This window comes from Chiloscyllium plagiosum, unplaced genomic scaffold, assembly GCF_037043375.1.
Source record: "Chiloscyllium plagiosum isolate Xiang-an unplaced genomic scaffold, Cpla_swu_hap1 HiC_scaffold_37, whole genome shotgun sequence".
NCBI lineage: Eukaryota > Metazoa > Chordata > Chondrichthyes > Orectolobiformes > Hemiscylliidae > Chiloscyllium > Chiloscyllium plagiosum.
In genome coordinates, this window is record NW_028270175.1 from 24,034,097 (window position 1) to 24,051,911 (window position 17,815).

Genomic DNA, 17,815 nt, shown 5'->3' on the forward strand with positions numbered 1-17,815 from the left:
CAATAGATTGTAGTAATGGCTTAGCGTGGTGTGGGAGAGCATATTAATGGCCAGGATTTGGTCTCATCTTGATTTGAGGAGATCTTGACATTGCTAACCTATGAATAGAAAGACCGCTGTTTCTATGACACGGCCCTGATCTGTTTGAAGGTCTATACAACCTCCCAAACCGAAGCAAAGATTTTCAGCATCACGCTATCTGACTTCAAAGGTGCTGTTCAACTAACAATTCTTATTCTTGTTTATTGGACATCCCATTCTCCCAAAAGCAGCCATTTGAAATTGATCTTCCCCGAGTCTCAGAGATAGTCTCCACAGCTGTGCTTGTTGTGTCTGCATCGCTCTCTTTTATCTGGATTTTACCTCAACCAGACTGGGGTAAACACGTCAAAACCAATGGATAAGCAAGATTAGCTTTAGAGCACTTATCAGAGTAAGATCAATTTAACAAATACTTTAGCCAAATCATCCCTCTCCCTGTGTCGTTATTTTGATGTCTTTTATCGAAACTCTTTGTAAGAGTTTCCTCTGGACTCTCTTTGGCTGCGACACAATCCTTTATGTGAAGTTTCTTCCCTGTGTCGAGCCCTGAGCGTCTCCCAAATACACTGCACTCAGTAGTTACATTAATGTTGTCTGACATTCAGCGTAAAAGATTAAATTGGAAAGCTCTCCTTGTCTCAAATTAACACTAATGAGCTGCGTTTCTCATCAATCGGGTCATTTGTAAATTAGACTCAATACACAAGGCATGATACGGGGTTCACAATCTGTCATTCTGCAGACTTGTAAATCCCAAAAATATCTGGGTGCGTTTAATTCATATTTGCAGATCTAATTTATCAATTGTCTCCAAACAGAGCAAAACTTTCACACACAGGGATCACAAGAAACACAAGGAACAGTAAGTACATTGACATGGATCCGATTACGGTTCACAGACTCGAACTTCTGCAAAAGGAACGAGACACTGGTTGTGCAACAGTGTAAGAGTGGTTGAATCAAACTGACATTGCCTCTTATCAAAAAAAGTGATGGTCATTCAGGGGACATTGACGACTGATTCTCAAGTGGTAGTTTTATCGCCTCTGAATCAATATATTCTGAGTTCAAGTCCATCTCCAAGACTTGAGCACAAAAAGCAAAGCTGAAACTTGCTGCCGTGTCAGGGAGTGCTATCTCTCAAATGAGACATTAAATCGAGACTTCACGTGTCTTCAGGAGGACAGAAATGATTCCGTGGTGCTATTTTGAGAGAAAAATATAAACATACAAGTTTGCTGAGGTATATTTCCTATATTACACACTGAGCAAACCTCAAAGATTGAAAAGTGCTTTGAAGCATGGAGGATCCATGATAGGTGTTATAGAAATGCAAGTCTTTCTCTTTTTTTATGAAGTGACAGGGACAATGTCAGAACCAGGGGCCAGCCACTGAGGAAAGACAGTCATGTGTTGGTTAAAGTACCTGTATCGTGATGTAGTTATACCCACACTGGGGATGATATGTTTGGAAGATGAACACTGGCAAATGATTGAAAGCAGCAGGCTATATCCTCATTAGGATTATTCTTTATACTCTGATTCACATTCCTCCTTCCCCCAGTAAATACCCTTGCTGAGCAGCCACATAATAATCAAAATTCTGGTTGTCTTTCTGCTCTCTGAAATAGTTGCCTTGGACATCTGTTGTAAATCACTTTCCTTTCCACTTCCTGCAGGTTCAGGTGAGACCAGGTGGCTCCCAAACAATTTGCATCAAGAATTCCTGAGCAAAAACACTGCACTCGCTGCTTTTTGAGAAAAATGTACTGGAAAAGTCACAGTGCACATTTGCCAAACAACATGGAATACAGGTAGAACTAGCCATTTGGACACAGAACTGGCTCGAAGTTAGAAAACAGAGGGTGGTGGCAGAGGGTCACTTTTCAGACTGGAGGCCTATGGCCAGTGGTGTGCCACAAGGATCGGTGCCAGATCCACTGCTTTTCGTCATTTATATAAATGATTCGGATGTGAACATAGGAGGCATAGTTAGCAAGTTTGTAGATGACATTGGAGGAGTCTGGACCAAATGCTGGCAAATGGGATGAGACTAATTTAGGATATCTTGTTGGCATGGACGAGTTGGATTGAAGGGTCAATTTCAATGTACGTCTCTATGACTCTATGACATTAAAATTGGAAGTGTAGTGGACAGCAAAGAAGGTTACTGCAGAGTACAACAGGATCTTGATCAGGTGGGCCAATGGGCTGAGGAGTGGCAGATGGAGTTTAATTTTGTGACTCAGCAAATGCAGCACTCATACCAAGTGCTGCGTTTTGGAAAGGCAAATCAGGGCAGGACTTATACACTTACACTCCTGATGAAAGGCCTATGCCCGATTCTCCTGCTCCTCGGATGCTGCCTGACCTGCTGTGCTTTTCCAGCACCACTCTCTCAACTCTGATCCCAGCATCTGTGGTCCTCACTTTCTCCTTGGAGGATTTCAGCTTTAGGGAGAGGCTGAATAGGCCGGGGCTATTTTCCCTGGAGCATCAGAGGCTGAGGGGTGAGAGGTTTTTAAAATCATGAGGCATATGAATAGGAAAAGTTTAGAGGGATATGGACCAAGTGCTGTCAAATGGGACTACATTAATTTAGGATATCTGGTCGGCATGGACGAGTTGGACCGAAGGGTCTATTTCTGTGCTGTACATCTCTATGACACTATAACTGCTTGTCTTCGCTTAATGTCTATGCTGCTGAAAAGCATTACAAGCTGCTTCAGGAAAGTACAAGGAAAAATGCACACAAGCCAAAGAAAGTTGTAGGCTTTCGTATGGCTAAAGGAGGAGAGGGAAGTCAAGAAGCAGAGGGAGTTTTTGCTGGATTGTTTATGTATATCTATGGTTTGGATGATCTGGGGTTTGCGGAGGGTCAAGGCTGGGAAGCCAATGAAAAAGGTTTGGAGCAGCAATTCAGTGTAACTAGCAAAGGCATGGCTGAGGGCTTGGATTGCAAATGGTTAGAGGCAGGATTGGGTGGATAGATGTCGTCATTGAATGGAGAAAACGCAGCGATCAAACTCAATTTAATATCGACAGAAACTGGAGATTGTAACAGTCTCACTAAGTCTGACACTTCAATGGCTGGGAGATCATTAGACCCTGTAGTGATAGATTCGAACCTCTGGTGAAGGCCAACATTAATAACTTTAGTCTTCCTAATATTGAATTGAAAAAGTTGAGTCTTATTCATGTTTTGATATTGTAGTCTGACTGAATGGAAGAACCAAGGAAGATACAAGAGTGGTAAAAGGTAGATCTTATTGAAGGGATATGGAAACTATACCAATGGCTGCAAATATCACCAAGGTCAGCATAAAGGTGAGTAAGGCAAGCTTGGAAAAAGCCTAAACATTTCAGTACAAAAGATGGGAAAAGTGAACTCTTTCCTGGGGAAATATATTAGCCAGAATGGGATTAAAAATAGAACCCAAACAAGGACTGTTCCACAGTGATGTCACACAGATGAAAGATTACAGAAAGACAGTGTGGTCAATTGCTTCAGGGGCTTTAGTGATTGCGAAGAAGATTTCGGAGACAACACCAAAAGGAATTTATATGATATTTTAGCTCTGGTCCATGTAAGAACAGAAATGCAATGGGAGGAAGTTGAGAGAACAAGAGGCAACTGTTACAGTTATAATGACCACGGAGAGGTGGGGCATGAGAATCATGGCTAGGATAGGAGTCAGCACCAGGGGAACTGCATGCAGTGTTTGCCCTCCTAACTGGGAAAGTTATTATGTGGAGGTGCTGGTGTTGGACTGGGGTGTACAAAATTAAAAATCACACAACACCAGGTTATAGTCCAACAGGTTTATTTAGAAGTACTAGCTTTTGGAATGCTGCTCCTTCATCAGGTAACTGTGGAGCAGGATCATAAAACACAGAATTTAAACCAAAAGATCACAATGTCATGCAACTGGTATGATATAGTGAATAAACCTAGATTGCTGTTATCTAGACAGTGGAACAGTTCTTGTTTGGTACCTTACAGGACTTGCTAACAGATGGGAGTAGATGTGGCAGCAAAGTTATTTCTATCAGACTATTGTGAATAGCCAGCAGTAACCGATGGCAAACATACAAAGGTGCATCTCCAATATTGCAAACAGGAAGAATTTACTCAAATGCAAAAGGGATCAAAGGTCAGAATCATATCCAAATGCAGGAGATCTGTAAGTGCACTCTGACAAGTGCTTAAGGTTAATTAAGACCATGGATACCCAGTTATGTGCAAATTGAAATTTGGAAAGTCTGGGAGATTATGAAGAGCTACAATGGTGAGGTGAAACCATCCCTAAGATAACCTATTTACAGTGCTGTGCTGGAGTTCCCATAGAGTCCAATTTCTGGGGTGGCACCATGTAATTTTATTCACGCAGAGAAGTTAGCTTTAGGGAAAATTGCAGAGGAAGTGTTGAGCTTGATTATTTAACCTGTGCCCACTGCCAATAGTCTCAGAAAAATCAATGTATGAATATGTGTGCCCTGCAGCTAAGAAAGTTCCCTGACTGCCACTGTGTAAATGTTTCAAACAGTTTTTATGATTTGAGCAATTCAAGCACTAGCATCTCCAGACCTCTATAACTCTCTTGACTTTAATGAGCAATCCCAGCCTTTAGGAGGAGACTGCCTGTTTTGTTAGCTTTGGTCAAAGCTTCTAGAGCAACAATCACTTACTGGGAAAAGGTTTAGCTGGCTTGTGGCAAGGGGCACTGGTAATTGGGTTTACCTGAAAGAGCATCCCACTGTTATTGGACCCGCATTTTGTTGAGTGGGGCTGCAATTTTGATGTGATTTGTAGCTCGGCTCAGTGGTTAGTGCTGCTGCCTCACAGCACCAGAGACCCGGGTTCAATTCTATCCTTGGGTGACTGTCTGTGTGAAGTTTGCACACCCCTCCCACAGGTTTCTGTTGGGTGCACGAGCTTCCTCCCACAGTCAAAGATGTGCAGGTTAGGTGGATTGGCCATGCTAAATTGTCCTGTAGTGTCAAGGAATGTGTATTATACATGAGAAATGCAGGATTACTAGGAATAAGGTTTAGGGCAGGGAATGAGTGGGATGGATGCAATGCTGTTGGAGGGGCAGTGCAGACTCAATGGGCCAAATGGCCTTCTTCACCACCTTGATTCAATGAGTGGAGATCACCTGGAATCAAAGCTGCTGAGTCCATGGGGTTGCCTATAGTGGGAGCACTCTTCAAAATGGAAGTTTTCATGGGAATCAGTTTTATTAGTTAATGCCATTTTTAAAAAGTGCAGTAAGTTAGATATAGGAGAAGCAAGAAAGTAGTCAACATTATACATTAATAATGAATAGTGATTTTAATTAATAATGTTAATAGTTATTAATAATAGCTCAATTAGTGGCTTGGTGGAGTGTTATCAGGAGCTTATAACTTGTGCTGCTAACGTTGATAACAGAAACGAATGGAAGATATATTTAAATGGTCTGTTCTTTCACTGGTTAAACAGTTTTAGAGTGAAATGGTAGGCTGACCAACCTTCCCAAGAGGTAGGGCTGATGAAGGGCTTTTGCCCGAAATGTCGATTTCGCTGCTCCTTGGATGCTGCCTGAACTGCTGTGCTTTTCCAGCACCACTAATCCAGCCTTCCCAAGGGTTAAACATTAAGGCAGATTTATCTACTGTTATATTCCCCACATTTGCATCCCTTCTGGGAAGCAGTGAGAAAGGAATTGACACAGTTAATCAGTTTTTCCAACATGTCACTCAATTTCAAAACAACATAATGGTACAGAATATTCTAGAAAGGATAATATTTACAATACTGGGTGACGTTGTTAAAATTCAGAGGAAAGCCGAGGGGAGGAATCAGATGAACCATATCGAACTGCCATTGACAACAAGTGCTCAGGCGGAAAATAAGGCAGATAATGGAGATAGCCAGAGTCAGATCCCATCCTGAAATTCATTTACAGCTCTTTCACACATTGGCTGGGTGCTATTGTTTGTATTTATTTTTCACAGGCGGAGTGAGTCTGCTATTAAGAATCGGGGCATCAGTCAGGCTGCTGTTTCCTTGCCACCTTCTTATTAATACCACATCACAGTGCAATCCAGACCCTTAAACCTGGTGTACTACAAAACCAGACTCAGACCTGCTGACAGGGGGAGACTATCTCACACTACTTACATTCATTGAATGCCACAGTCTCGTTCCAGTTCACTGCTAACCCAAATCGTCGAAGTACCCAGTTTTCTTCAAGGCTCACAGGGAATAGAAAATTACAGAATAAGAAAATGAAAATACATTAGATCTCACAACATCTCAGCATGTGCCCATTAGCATAAAGCTGCTTTGTCGGATTCGTAGCTGAAAATATGATTCAGTTTCTGCATACATAGCACGTAAAATGTGGAAAATACCCCAAAGGTGTTTCACAGAGATGCAATGACAGCAATGAGAAAAAAGGAATAGAGAGTAACAGCAAGTAAATGATTATGGTGATAAAAGCAACTCATAATTTGAGGAGCAACACGATGTTACATGATGTAATGAATAACACCAGGTAATTGGATGATATGGTTACCTTGAGGTAACTGATTATAGGGGTAGCATAAGGCAAGTGGATAAAATATAGCATGAGTAACAGGTGGCAAATGATTATGGGGATGGCACACCGAAAGGTTGTCGAACCTATAACAACTCAATAGTAATTATGATCGACACCTGGTAAATGACAGCAAGGGGAGCACAGATGAAATGATTTACACTTGCCTCAATAAGCAAGTAATAGCACAGAGTAAGTGATGCTCCACAGTCCAACATGTAACATGCAGCAACTTATGACTTGTTATCTCCACAGCACTTTAGTGAGAGCAATTTTTAAGAGGATTTGTAGCTCTGGTGGATGCTAAGTATGTAAGTTAGCTCACTGAGCTGAGCTTGAAGGTTTGTTTTCAGACATTTCATCACCATACGAGGTAACATCTAATGTAATGAGGGGTACATCAAGGTAACATCATCAGTGAGAGTCTCTGGTGAAGTGCTGGTGGTATGTCTCGCCTCTCTATTTATAGGTCTTGGTTTCTTAAGGTGGGTGATGTCATTTCCGGTTCTTTTTTCAAGGGAAGGTAGATAGTGTCCAAATCAATGTGTTTATTGATGGAGTTGTGGTTAGAATGCCATGCCTCTAAGAATTCTCGTGCGTGTCTTTGTTTCACCTGTCCCAGGATGTGTGTGCTGTCCCAGTCCTAGTGGTGTCCTTCTTTGTCTGGATGTATAGAAACTAGTGATAGTGGGTCATGTCTTTTGGTGGCCACTTGGTGTTCATGTATCCTGGTGGCAAGTTTCCTGTTAGTTTGTCCGATGTAGTGTTTTTTACAGTTCTTGCATTGTATCCTATAAATGATGTTAGTTTTTGCCGGTGGTATCTAATGGATCCTTTAGGTTCATTAGTCACTGTTTTAGTGTGTTGGTAGGTTTGTGGGCTACCATGATGCCAAGGGGTCTGAGTAGTCTGGAAGTCATTTCTGATATGTCTTTGATGTAAGGGTAATGTGGCTATAGTTTTTGGTTGTGTTGTGTCTGCTTGTTTGGGTTTGTTTCTGAGGAATCAGCGGATTATGTTTATTGGGTACCTCTTTTTCTTGAAAACATTCTATAGATATTCTTCTTCTGCTTTTTTGTAGTTCTTGGGTGCTGCAGTGTGATGTAGCTCATTGAAATAATGTCCTGATTCCGCTCCATTTGTGGGTATTGGGATGATTGCTTCTGAAGTTAAGTATTTGGTCCGTGTGTGCTGTTTTTCTGTAGACACTGGTTTGAAGCTCTCTGTTAACTGTACGTTCAACTGTCATGTCTAGGAATGGGAGTCCTCCTCTTTTGTGAATTTTATGCCTGTCAGGATATTGTTGATGGTGTTGTATCTTTCCTCTAATTTGTTCCATTTTATGATGGCAAAGGTGTCATCTACCTTGCGGACCCAAAGTTTGGCTTGGAAAAGTGGGACTGCAACTTGTTCAAGTCTCTGAGTTACTGCTTCTGCTATGAACCCTGATATTGGTGATCCCACAGGTGTTGCATTGACTTAAGAAACCAAGACCTATAAATACAGAGGTGGAATATACCACCAGCACTACACTGTAGACTGTCACTGATGATGTTACCTAGTATGGTGATGAAACATCTGAAAACAACCCTTCAAGCTCAACGAGCTAACTTACATACTTTAGTGATGCAAAAGGAATATCTGATTAAAATGTAACAGGTAAGTGTTTCAAACTGTAATGGGACTAAAAGCGGTAAATGATTAAACGTGGAAAGGAAGTTATTTAAAGGTGATAAACATAGCAACATCAATGATTAGAGATGTTACTCAGGGGAACTGCTGCGTACACTGACCACCTGGTACAATCCAAACCAATGTCAAGGAAATGTTCAGACTGAAAGTTCCTTTCCTCCAGCCGTATGGGACATGTTTGAGGCAAACATAGTTTCTGTCAAACAGGCCTCGCAGGAAACTTAAAGTAGGAGATTAGAACCTCATATATTGGTCCTCCCAAAACACAGAACATCCTGCACACTCTGGTTAACTATCACTGTGAAAGTGTTGCCCGTTCGAACTGAAAAGACTTTTCAATCTGTGAGGCCCTGTAACCTGCAATATAAAGTGAAATAAATAACTTTCTTTTTAAGAAAATATTACATTCCTGATAAATATTATTGTGAATATTAGTTCTATGAGGCCTCTCAAGTATGAAGAAAATGCTAGTACAAATATTCAATCTAAAGAGTCCTTGATTATATTAGATTACTTACAGTGTGGAAGCAGGCCCTTCGGCCCAACAAGTCCACACCGACCCGCCGAAGTGCAGCCCACCCAGACCCATTCCCCTACATTTATCCCTTCGCCTAACACTACGGGCAATTTAGCATGGCCAATTCACCTGGCCTGCACGTTTTTGGACTGTGGGAGGAAACCGGAGCACCTGGAGGAAACCCACACAGACACGGGGAGAATGTGCAAACTCCACACAGTCAGTCACCTGATGCGGGAATTGAACCCGGGTCTCTGGCTGTGAGGCAGCAATGCTAACCACTGTGCCACCATGCCACCCACTTGCTTATTGGCAAGTCCTTGCCAAAATCCCTTCTTCAACCCTCTTTAAAATGTGAGCTCATCCAAAACTGCACTACCAACACCCTAATTCAAACCATTTTCTATGCATTAAACACCTCAGTGCTCAGTGACTTATATTGGCTTTTGGTGCGACAGTATCTCAATTTTGAAATTCTCATTCCAGTTTTCAAATCCATCCATGGCCATGCCCTCTAGATCTCTGACCTCGACCCCATGCCCTCTTGATCTCTGACCTCGACCTCGTGCCGTCTAGATCTCTGACCTCCACCCCATAAGCCTCTGGTAGCTCTGGGGTCCTCAAACTCTAAGTTCTTATGTGTTCCCAGTTTTAAATCACTCCACTGTTGTTGGCCAAGCTTTCACATACACGTCAGCTCCGAAACGCCCTCCTTAAAAAAGGAGAGAGGGATCAAGAGAGGTTTAAGACAAGAAAATTAAATATGTGGTGGTTTTGTCATTGGACTATTAATCCAGAACTTCAGCCTAATATTCTGGGAACATGAGATCGAATCTCATTATGGCACACAGTGAGATTTGAATCCAATAAAAATCTTGAATTAAAAAGTTAGAGTAATAACAACATTGTAGCCATTGTTCACCATTCTAAAAACCCATCTGGTTCACTACAGTCTTTTAGAGAAGGAGATCTGCCCTCCTTATCTGATTTGACCTACATGTGACTCTCGACCTGCAGCAATATGGTTGATTCTAAATGTGGTGGGCAATAAGTGTTGGCCTGTCCAGCATTACCCATATCCCATGAAAGAATAGATATTTTAAAAAGACATTCCTTAAAATCTACCACTTCAACCAAGCTTTCATACAACTATTCTATTAACTCAACCGGCTTGGTGTCAAAGTTTCCATGAAAATCAGTTCTGTGAAGAGTTGAGGCATTATTAACCACATGAAGGATGCTACACAAATGTATGTCGTCATTGTGTTATATTTCCGTCTGGAGTTACTCAATATATTATATTACTTTAGTACATTTGATGAATTATAGCAGTGGAGAAACTATTCTGACATTTTGGCAGCAGCAAGATCGCACTAAATATCAGAAAGTGCGTCTTAGGATTCTACAGATACAAAATAAATACTGAATAAGTGAATGATGGATAAAAGGCAAGAAAAAAACAGCCTAATAGTCAGAGCCAATTTAATAACTGAATGATGCCAAGAACCACTCCCACAAGCAGCTGCTAAATTCTTTCAGCCTGTGGTACTTGCCTCTGCTACTTGCTACAGTAGCTTCAATAGCATTCTCCACGTTTGGGAAAAATGAGAAATCTTAGTGCATTTTCAGTCACAGGCCAAAGGGCACCAGATCTGTCAAGCAGACATCATTCTCCTGTTAAGAGTTAGTTCTCTATTTATTCCTCGACCACTTCATTCCATGTGGTCATGACTCCAGCTTTGCCCTCACACTCTCACCAAAGTGCAGAAGGAGAGACTATGTTGCTGGATTCCAATATGATTATGTCTGTATATGTTTCTCTCCATTCTGATTTAGCAACGTATTTGTTTAAAAAGATCACGTCCTACTGTACATAGGAAATTACAGCTACTGCCTGGTTTTCTCACAAAGAAAGCAACAGTCATAGCAGTTCATAGTAACAAGAAACTTCCAGCTGTTAACATCCTCATTATTTCCATATTTGGTGTCATTTCTGGATGGAGATGATGATATCTATCCCTCATATTGGAGTAGGAGGCATCACCCTCGTGCCAGACTTACGCTTACTTCATGCTGTTCCTTCTACCCAATCTTAGAGCCTGATACAGTTTTGAAAGGGTGTGGAATCAAATTGGGTGCCCTAAGCTGGAATGAACTTTGTTTTAGCTTTTAGATTTTAACTTTTAATACGCAGGAGAACTGAAGCCAGTAGAGACAAGATATTCCATATTCAACTACCACAGTTGTGAATGTGGTGATGATTATTTAATCCCAATTGTGTCAGGAAGATGCTTACTTGTAAATCAACTGCTTTACAGAGAAACATGCTCTCTTGGAGATCACAAGGTAAATCCAGATGGGGAAGACCACTTGATCACTGTATGTTCAGCTATCAAGAAACAATTGATGTATAGTAGTTCAAACTTGAGTCCATTTATCCTTGAATTTAAAGTGATATCCTGGATGTACCTTCTCCAAATTCTGGTGAGGCTACAACACAGGGTTGTTTGCATGCTAACAGTGGAAGCAGCAAGTATTTGACAGAGCTAAGCAACAGGTCAGAGTTAAGCTTTGCAGTCTGACCATTCCCAGCCAGCAATAGGTGGTTGACAATTAAACAATGAGCAGGAGGTGAAAATTCCAAAATCAATGATCAGCACACAAGACAAGGCTGAAGAACTTGCAACCAGCAACAGCCAGAAGCTTCCTTTGGATGATCCACCTCGGCCACTTTCTGAGGTCATCAGTCTACAGCCAATTCAATTTACTCCCATATGATAACAGTAAATGGCTGAAGACAATAGATGCTGCAAAGGTTATGGACACACACAATCTAACCCTGTACAATTAAATATTACATTATGCAGTTTTTATCCAAAGGAGCATCTTACATTATCTTCTTATGAGCAGCAATCCCACTGCCACTTCCTTGCTAAGGAAATTCGGCATGTCCACTAAGACGCTCACTAATTGTTTGGATGCACCGTAGAAAACATTCTATCGGGATGCATCACAACTAGGTATGGAAACTGCTCTGCCCAAGATCACAAGAAATTGTAGAGAGTTGAGAATACAAACCCAATCCATTACACAAATCAGCCCTCCTTCCATTGACTCCTGCTACACTTCCCGCTGCCTTGGGAAAGCAGCCAACATAATCAAAGACCCCTTCCATCCTGGTTATACTCTCTTCCATCGGGCAGAAGATATGAAACTTTGAAAGCACGTACCAACAGATTCATGGACAGCTTCTTCCCCGCTGTTATCAGGCTTTTGAATGGACCTCTCATATATTATAATTGATCTTTCTCAGCAACTTCTCTGTAGCTGTAACAATTCTCTGTAGCTTTCTTTTCTATTACCCTGATGCACTTATATATGGTACGATTTGCCTGGATAGCATATAAAACAATACTTTTTACTGTATCTCAGTACATGTGACAATAATAAATCGTATCAAATCAAAGCCACTTTTCTATTCATCACATGGTCTCTACCAGCTGGCAAATCCATTCTCTCTCCATTTTTCTCCTGATGTTTATTTATTACCAAACTTAACACTCAATATTAACAACACTATTAGAAATGATTGGACGAGAAGCTTGGTTTTGGATGAAACATGGTTATTGGGTGGTGACACTTTTCCACCTACTGTGGCCTCTCCCTGAATATGCTTTCTGGTTCTTCTCAAATTAACAAACACATGTAATCATGCTTCATAGTTAAGTTTAACTGAAATAAATCATTTATCTCTGCCATAAATCTACACCAGATCGTTGTGTTCTTAACAGCAAACAATTTCTCACAGCTCAGCTGCAAGCCTTTCGCACCCTGTAGATTGCATATGACTGAGATATTCCTGGAAATTACCATCTCACCTGCGCGAAAACAATAGAATAAAACAGAATGTGCAATAATGTTACTACTAAGGTCACTCACAAGGGCTCCGTGGTCACAATTTCCAACATTCTTGTTCACTGAAGCATTTCAACCTGTGTGTTTCCTGCAGGACTGAATGTAAAGAGTTATAAAGAGCAACAGGAACAAATGTCAAGTTAATAACTAACCAAACGATCCATTGATATTGAGGGTACATTAAAACTGAGAACAAAGCTGTCTCCCATCACAACCTGTGGCTGTACAACAATCAAAACTCTGACTGCAGAAACAAGCAAATCATTTCTAATCACTCTGACTTGGAAGTATTTGCCATGTTAGCATTTCAGCTTTAATGAGTAAACCTGGCTGATCAAGGCCCAACTGACCCTTTTAAATATAAAGCTCTCATGATGGCGGATTGAACAGCCTCTGCAATTGTAATTGCATTTCAGAATGTTGCACACTGTAGAGAAAGCGACCATTTTCTTCCAATACTGCACTATTGCACTCAAAAAATGGAGCAATTGTATGTGGCGAACAAAACCTACTTACCACTGCTTTTACAGCTGGTCTGATTTTCTAAGGATGATTACTCTGGAAGATAGAGAGATCTTGTGGTGCAGTGACAGTGTCCTGTCTTCAGAACCTGAAGGCCTGGTTTCAAGTCCCACCTGTTCTAGAGCTGTGCCATAACGTCGCTGAACAGGTTCTATTCAGAAATTAAAGTATTTGGAAGCCAGAGCTCAAACAAGAGTGTGCCTCATTCATTAATTCAAACTGGAATCAAATGACTACATCACTTCCTTTTCCCCACCCAACAACCATGAACAATGCAAATCCTGAGGCAGTTTGTGCAAATTTAAAACAACCCTCATTTGATCTCAGGCAAAACTATAGCTGCCGGAAACATTTTTTTTCTAGCATTAATTTGTGGTTGACTTTTAAGTTGGAGTTTGGCACCTATTCACACATGTTGGTGGGGACAAAGATTCACAAACAGTTTCTAAGCAGCACAGCTCTTTCAGGTTATAATAGTTGCCAGCACACTCATATCCTGGTGAGCTTTGATCTCAAAGCTATTCCAAACTTGGGAATATAATCCAGGTTGACACTTGAAGTGTAGTTTTGAGAAAATGTTGCATTTTTGGAGGTACATTCTCCAATGAGATGTCACATTGAATTGACCTGTTATACCCTCAGGTTGATGGAAATACTGCACAGCTCAATCTAAAGATCCTTAAATGTTCTTCTTTCATTTTGACTAAAATTCCTCCCAGAACCAACAGCGTGACAACAAAAGAGTCACTGGGGATTCATCTGTAGAGATGTACAGCACGGAAACAGACCCTTCGGTCCAACTATCATGCCAACAAGATAGCCTAACCTAATCTACTCCCATTTGCCAGCACTTGACCCATATCCCTCTAAACATCTTCCTATTCATATACCCATTCAGATGCCTCTTAAATGTTGTAATTGTATCAGCCTCCACTACTTCCTCTGGTAGCTCATTCCATACACACACCTTCCTCTGCATGAAAAAGTTGCCCCTTAGGTCCCTTTTATATCTTTGTATCCTGTAAAGCCGCAACATGACCTCTCAACTTCTACACTCAATGCTCCGACCAATAAAGGAAAGTATACCAAATGCCGCCTTCACTATCCTATCTACCTATGATTCTACTTTCAAGGAACTATGAACCTGCACTCCAAGGACTCTTTGTTCAGCAATATTCCCTAGGACCTTACCATTAAGTGTATAACTCCTGGTAAGATTTTCTTTCCCAAAATGCAGCACCTCACATTTCTCCAAATTAAACTCCATCTGCCACTCCTCAGCCCATGGGCCCATTTGATCAAGATCCTGTAGTACTCTGAGTAACCTTCTTTCCTGTCCATTGCACCTCCAATGTTGGTGTCATCTGCAAACTTACTAACTTATAACCCCTATGTTCACATCCAAATAATTTATGTAAATGACAAACAGTAGTGGACCCAACACCGATCATTGTGGTCACTGGTCACAGGTCTCCAGTCTGAAAACAAACCCTCCATAAGCACCCTCTGTCTTCTACCTTTGAGCCAGTTGTGTATCCAAATAGCTAGTTCTCCCTGTATTCCACGAGATTTAACCTTGCCAACCAGGCTCCCATGGGGAATCTTGTCGAACGCCTCACTGAAGTCCATAAAGATCACATCCACCGCTTTGCCCTCATCAATCCTTTTGAAGAAGTAACAAAGAACAAAAAACAAAGTTTTTTGGAGAAGTCACAAAAACCTCAATCAAGTTTGTGAGACAGATTTCCCACGCACAAAGCCATGATGACTATCCCTAATCAGTCCTTGCCTTTCCAAATATATCTAAACCCTGTCCCTCAGGATTCCCTTCAACAATTTGTCCACCACCGACGTCAGGCTCACCGGTCTATAGTTCCCTGGCTTGTCCTTACCACCCTTCTTAAATAGTGGTACCACGTTAGCCAACCTCCAGTCTCCCAGCACATCACCTGTAACTATTGATGATACAAATATCTCAGCAAGGACCCAGCAATCACTTCCCGAGCTTCCCACAGAGTTCGAGGGTACTGGGGATTTATCCACCTTTATGCATTTCAAAACTTTCAGCATCTCCTCTGTAATCCAGACATTTATAAAGGTGTCACCATCTATTTCCCCACATTCTATATCTTCCACGTCCTTCTCCATAGTTTAGTATCAAGTATACTCATTTAGTATCTCCCCTATCTCCTGCGCCTCCACACAGAGGCCGCCTTGCTGATCTTTGAGGGGCCCTATTCTCTGCCTAGTTACCCTTTTGTCCTTAATGTATTTGTAAAAACTCTTTGGATTCTCCTTAACCCTATTTGCCAAAGTTATTTCATGTCCCCTTTTTGCCCTCTTGATTTCCCTCTTAAGTATACTCCTACTGCCTTTATAGTCTTCTAAGGATTCACTTAATCTCTCCCATCTACACCTCACATATGCTTCCTTCTTTTTCTTAACCACAACCTCAACTTCTCTATTCATCCAGCATTCCCTATACCTTCCCTTTCACCCTAACAGGAATATACTTTCTCTGGATTCTTGTTATCTCATTTCTGAAGGCTTCCCATTTTCCAGCCGTCCCTTTACCTATGAACATCTGCCTCCAATCAGCTTTCGAAAGTTCTTGCCTAATACCGTCAAAATTGGCCTTTCTCCAATTTAGAACTTCAACTTTTAGATCTGATCTATCCTTTTCCATCACGATTTTAAAACGAATAGAATTATGGTCGCTGGCCCCAAAGTGCTCCCCCACTGACGCCTCAGTCACCTGCCCTGCTTTATTACCCAAGAGTAGGTCAAGTTTTGCACCTTCTCTAGTAGGTACATCCACATACTGAATCAAATAATTGTCTTGTATGCACTTAAGAAATTCCTCTCATCTAAACCTTTAACACTATGGCAGTCCCAGTCAATGTTTGGAAAGTTAAAATTCCCTACCATAACTACCCTATTATTTTTACAGATAGCTGAGATCTCCTAACAAGTTTGTTTCTCAATTTCCCTCTGACAATTAGGGGGTCTATAATACAATCCCAATAAGGCGATCATCCCTTTCTTATTTCTCAGTTACATCCAAATAATTTCCCTGGATATATTTCCGGTATATCCTCCCTCAGCACAGCTGTAATGCTATCCCTTATCAAAAATGCCACTCCCCCTCCTCTCTTGCCTCCCTTTCAATCCTTCCTGTAGCATGTGTATCCTGGAATATTAAGCTGCCAGTCCTGCCCATCCCTGAGCCATGTTTCTGTAATTGCTATGATATCTCAGTCCCATGTTCCTAACCATGCCCTGAGTTCATCTGCCTTCCCTGTTAGGCTCCTTGCATTGAAATAAATGCAGTTTGATTTATTAGTCCTACCTTGTCCCTGCCTGCCCTGAATGTTTGGCTCTCTTCTGTTCTCAACTGTGCCAGTCTCAGACCGATCTCTTTCCTCATTATCTCCATGGGTCCCCCCCCCCCTTCCTCCCCCCCACCATACTAGTTTAAATCCTCCGAAGCAGTTCTAGCAAATTTCCCTGCCAGTATATTAGTCCCCTTCCAATTCTACCCCAAAAGAGATTCGAATGATCCAAAATGTGAATCCTTCTCCCATACACCAGCTCCTCAGCCATGCATTCATCTGCTCTGTCCTTTATTCCTGACCTCACTAGCTCAGAGCACTGGGAGTAATCCAGATATTACTACCCTTGAGGACCTCCTTTTTAAATTTCTGCCTAACTCTCCGTAATCTCTCTTCAGAATCTCAACCTTTTCCCTTCTTATATCGTTGGTTCCAATGTGGACAATGACCTCCTGCTGGCCCCACTCCCCCGTGAGAACATTCTGCACCCTCTCTGAGACATCCTTGATCCTGGCACCAGCGATACAACACATCATTCTGCTTTTTCTCTGCTGGCCACAGAAATGTCTGTCTGTACCTTGGACTACAGAATCCCCGAACACAATTGATCCCTTGGAAGCTGACGTACCTCTCGTTGCATTCGAGCCAGTCTCAATACCAGAAATTTGGCTGTTCGTGCTACATTCCCCTGAGAATCCATCATCCCCTACATTTTCCAAAACAGCATACCTGTTTGAAATGGGTATATCCACAAAAGACTCCTGCACTAACTGCCTATCTCTCTTACCCTTCCTGGAGTTAACCTGTGAATGTGACTGTATCTGAGACTTTCCCCCCTTCCTATAACTGCCATCCATTACATACTGTAGCTGTTGCAAATTCCTCATTGCTTCTGTCTGTCTCTCCAACCGATCCACTCGATCTGATAAGATTCGCATCCAACAGCACTTATGGCAGATATAATCCACAGTAACCCTTAAACTCTCTTTAAACTCCCACATCTGATAAGAAGCACATATCACTCTTTTAAAGGCCATTTTTGCTCCTTCACAATCTACAGACCCAGAAAATAACACCAGCTTATTCCTCGACAAAACACTGCACCAGGTTAAATTAATAGCTATGGCTTATATTTTAAGTTTAATCAAGAGACTTATCTCCAAAAACATATAATCAAGAAAAAACCCACTGTACTCACTAATGCAGCCTTT

General features: G+C 41.5%; 1 long non-coding RNA gene across 1 annotated transcript in view; it reads right to left on the bottom strand.

Moving 5' to 3' along the window:
- LOC122540302 (uncharacterized) overlaps positions 1–13,378 on the bottom strand; it is a 122,508-nt gene extending 109,130 nt beyond the window's left edge. Inside the window, exons 1-2 of the long non-coding RNA XR_015753527.1 lie at positions 13,267–13,378; positions 12,775–12,846 (exon numbers count right to left, since the gene is read on the bottom strand). This is a non-coding gene — a long non-coding RNA (uncharacterized LOC122540302). The remainder of the gene's footprint in view (positions 1–12,774; positions 12,847–13,266) is intronic.
- Positions 13,379–17,815: the final 4,437 nt, after the last annotated feature.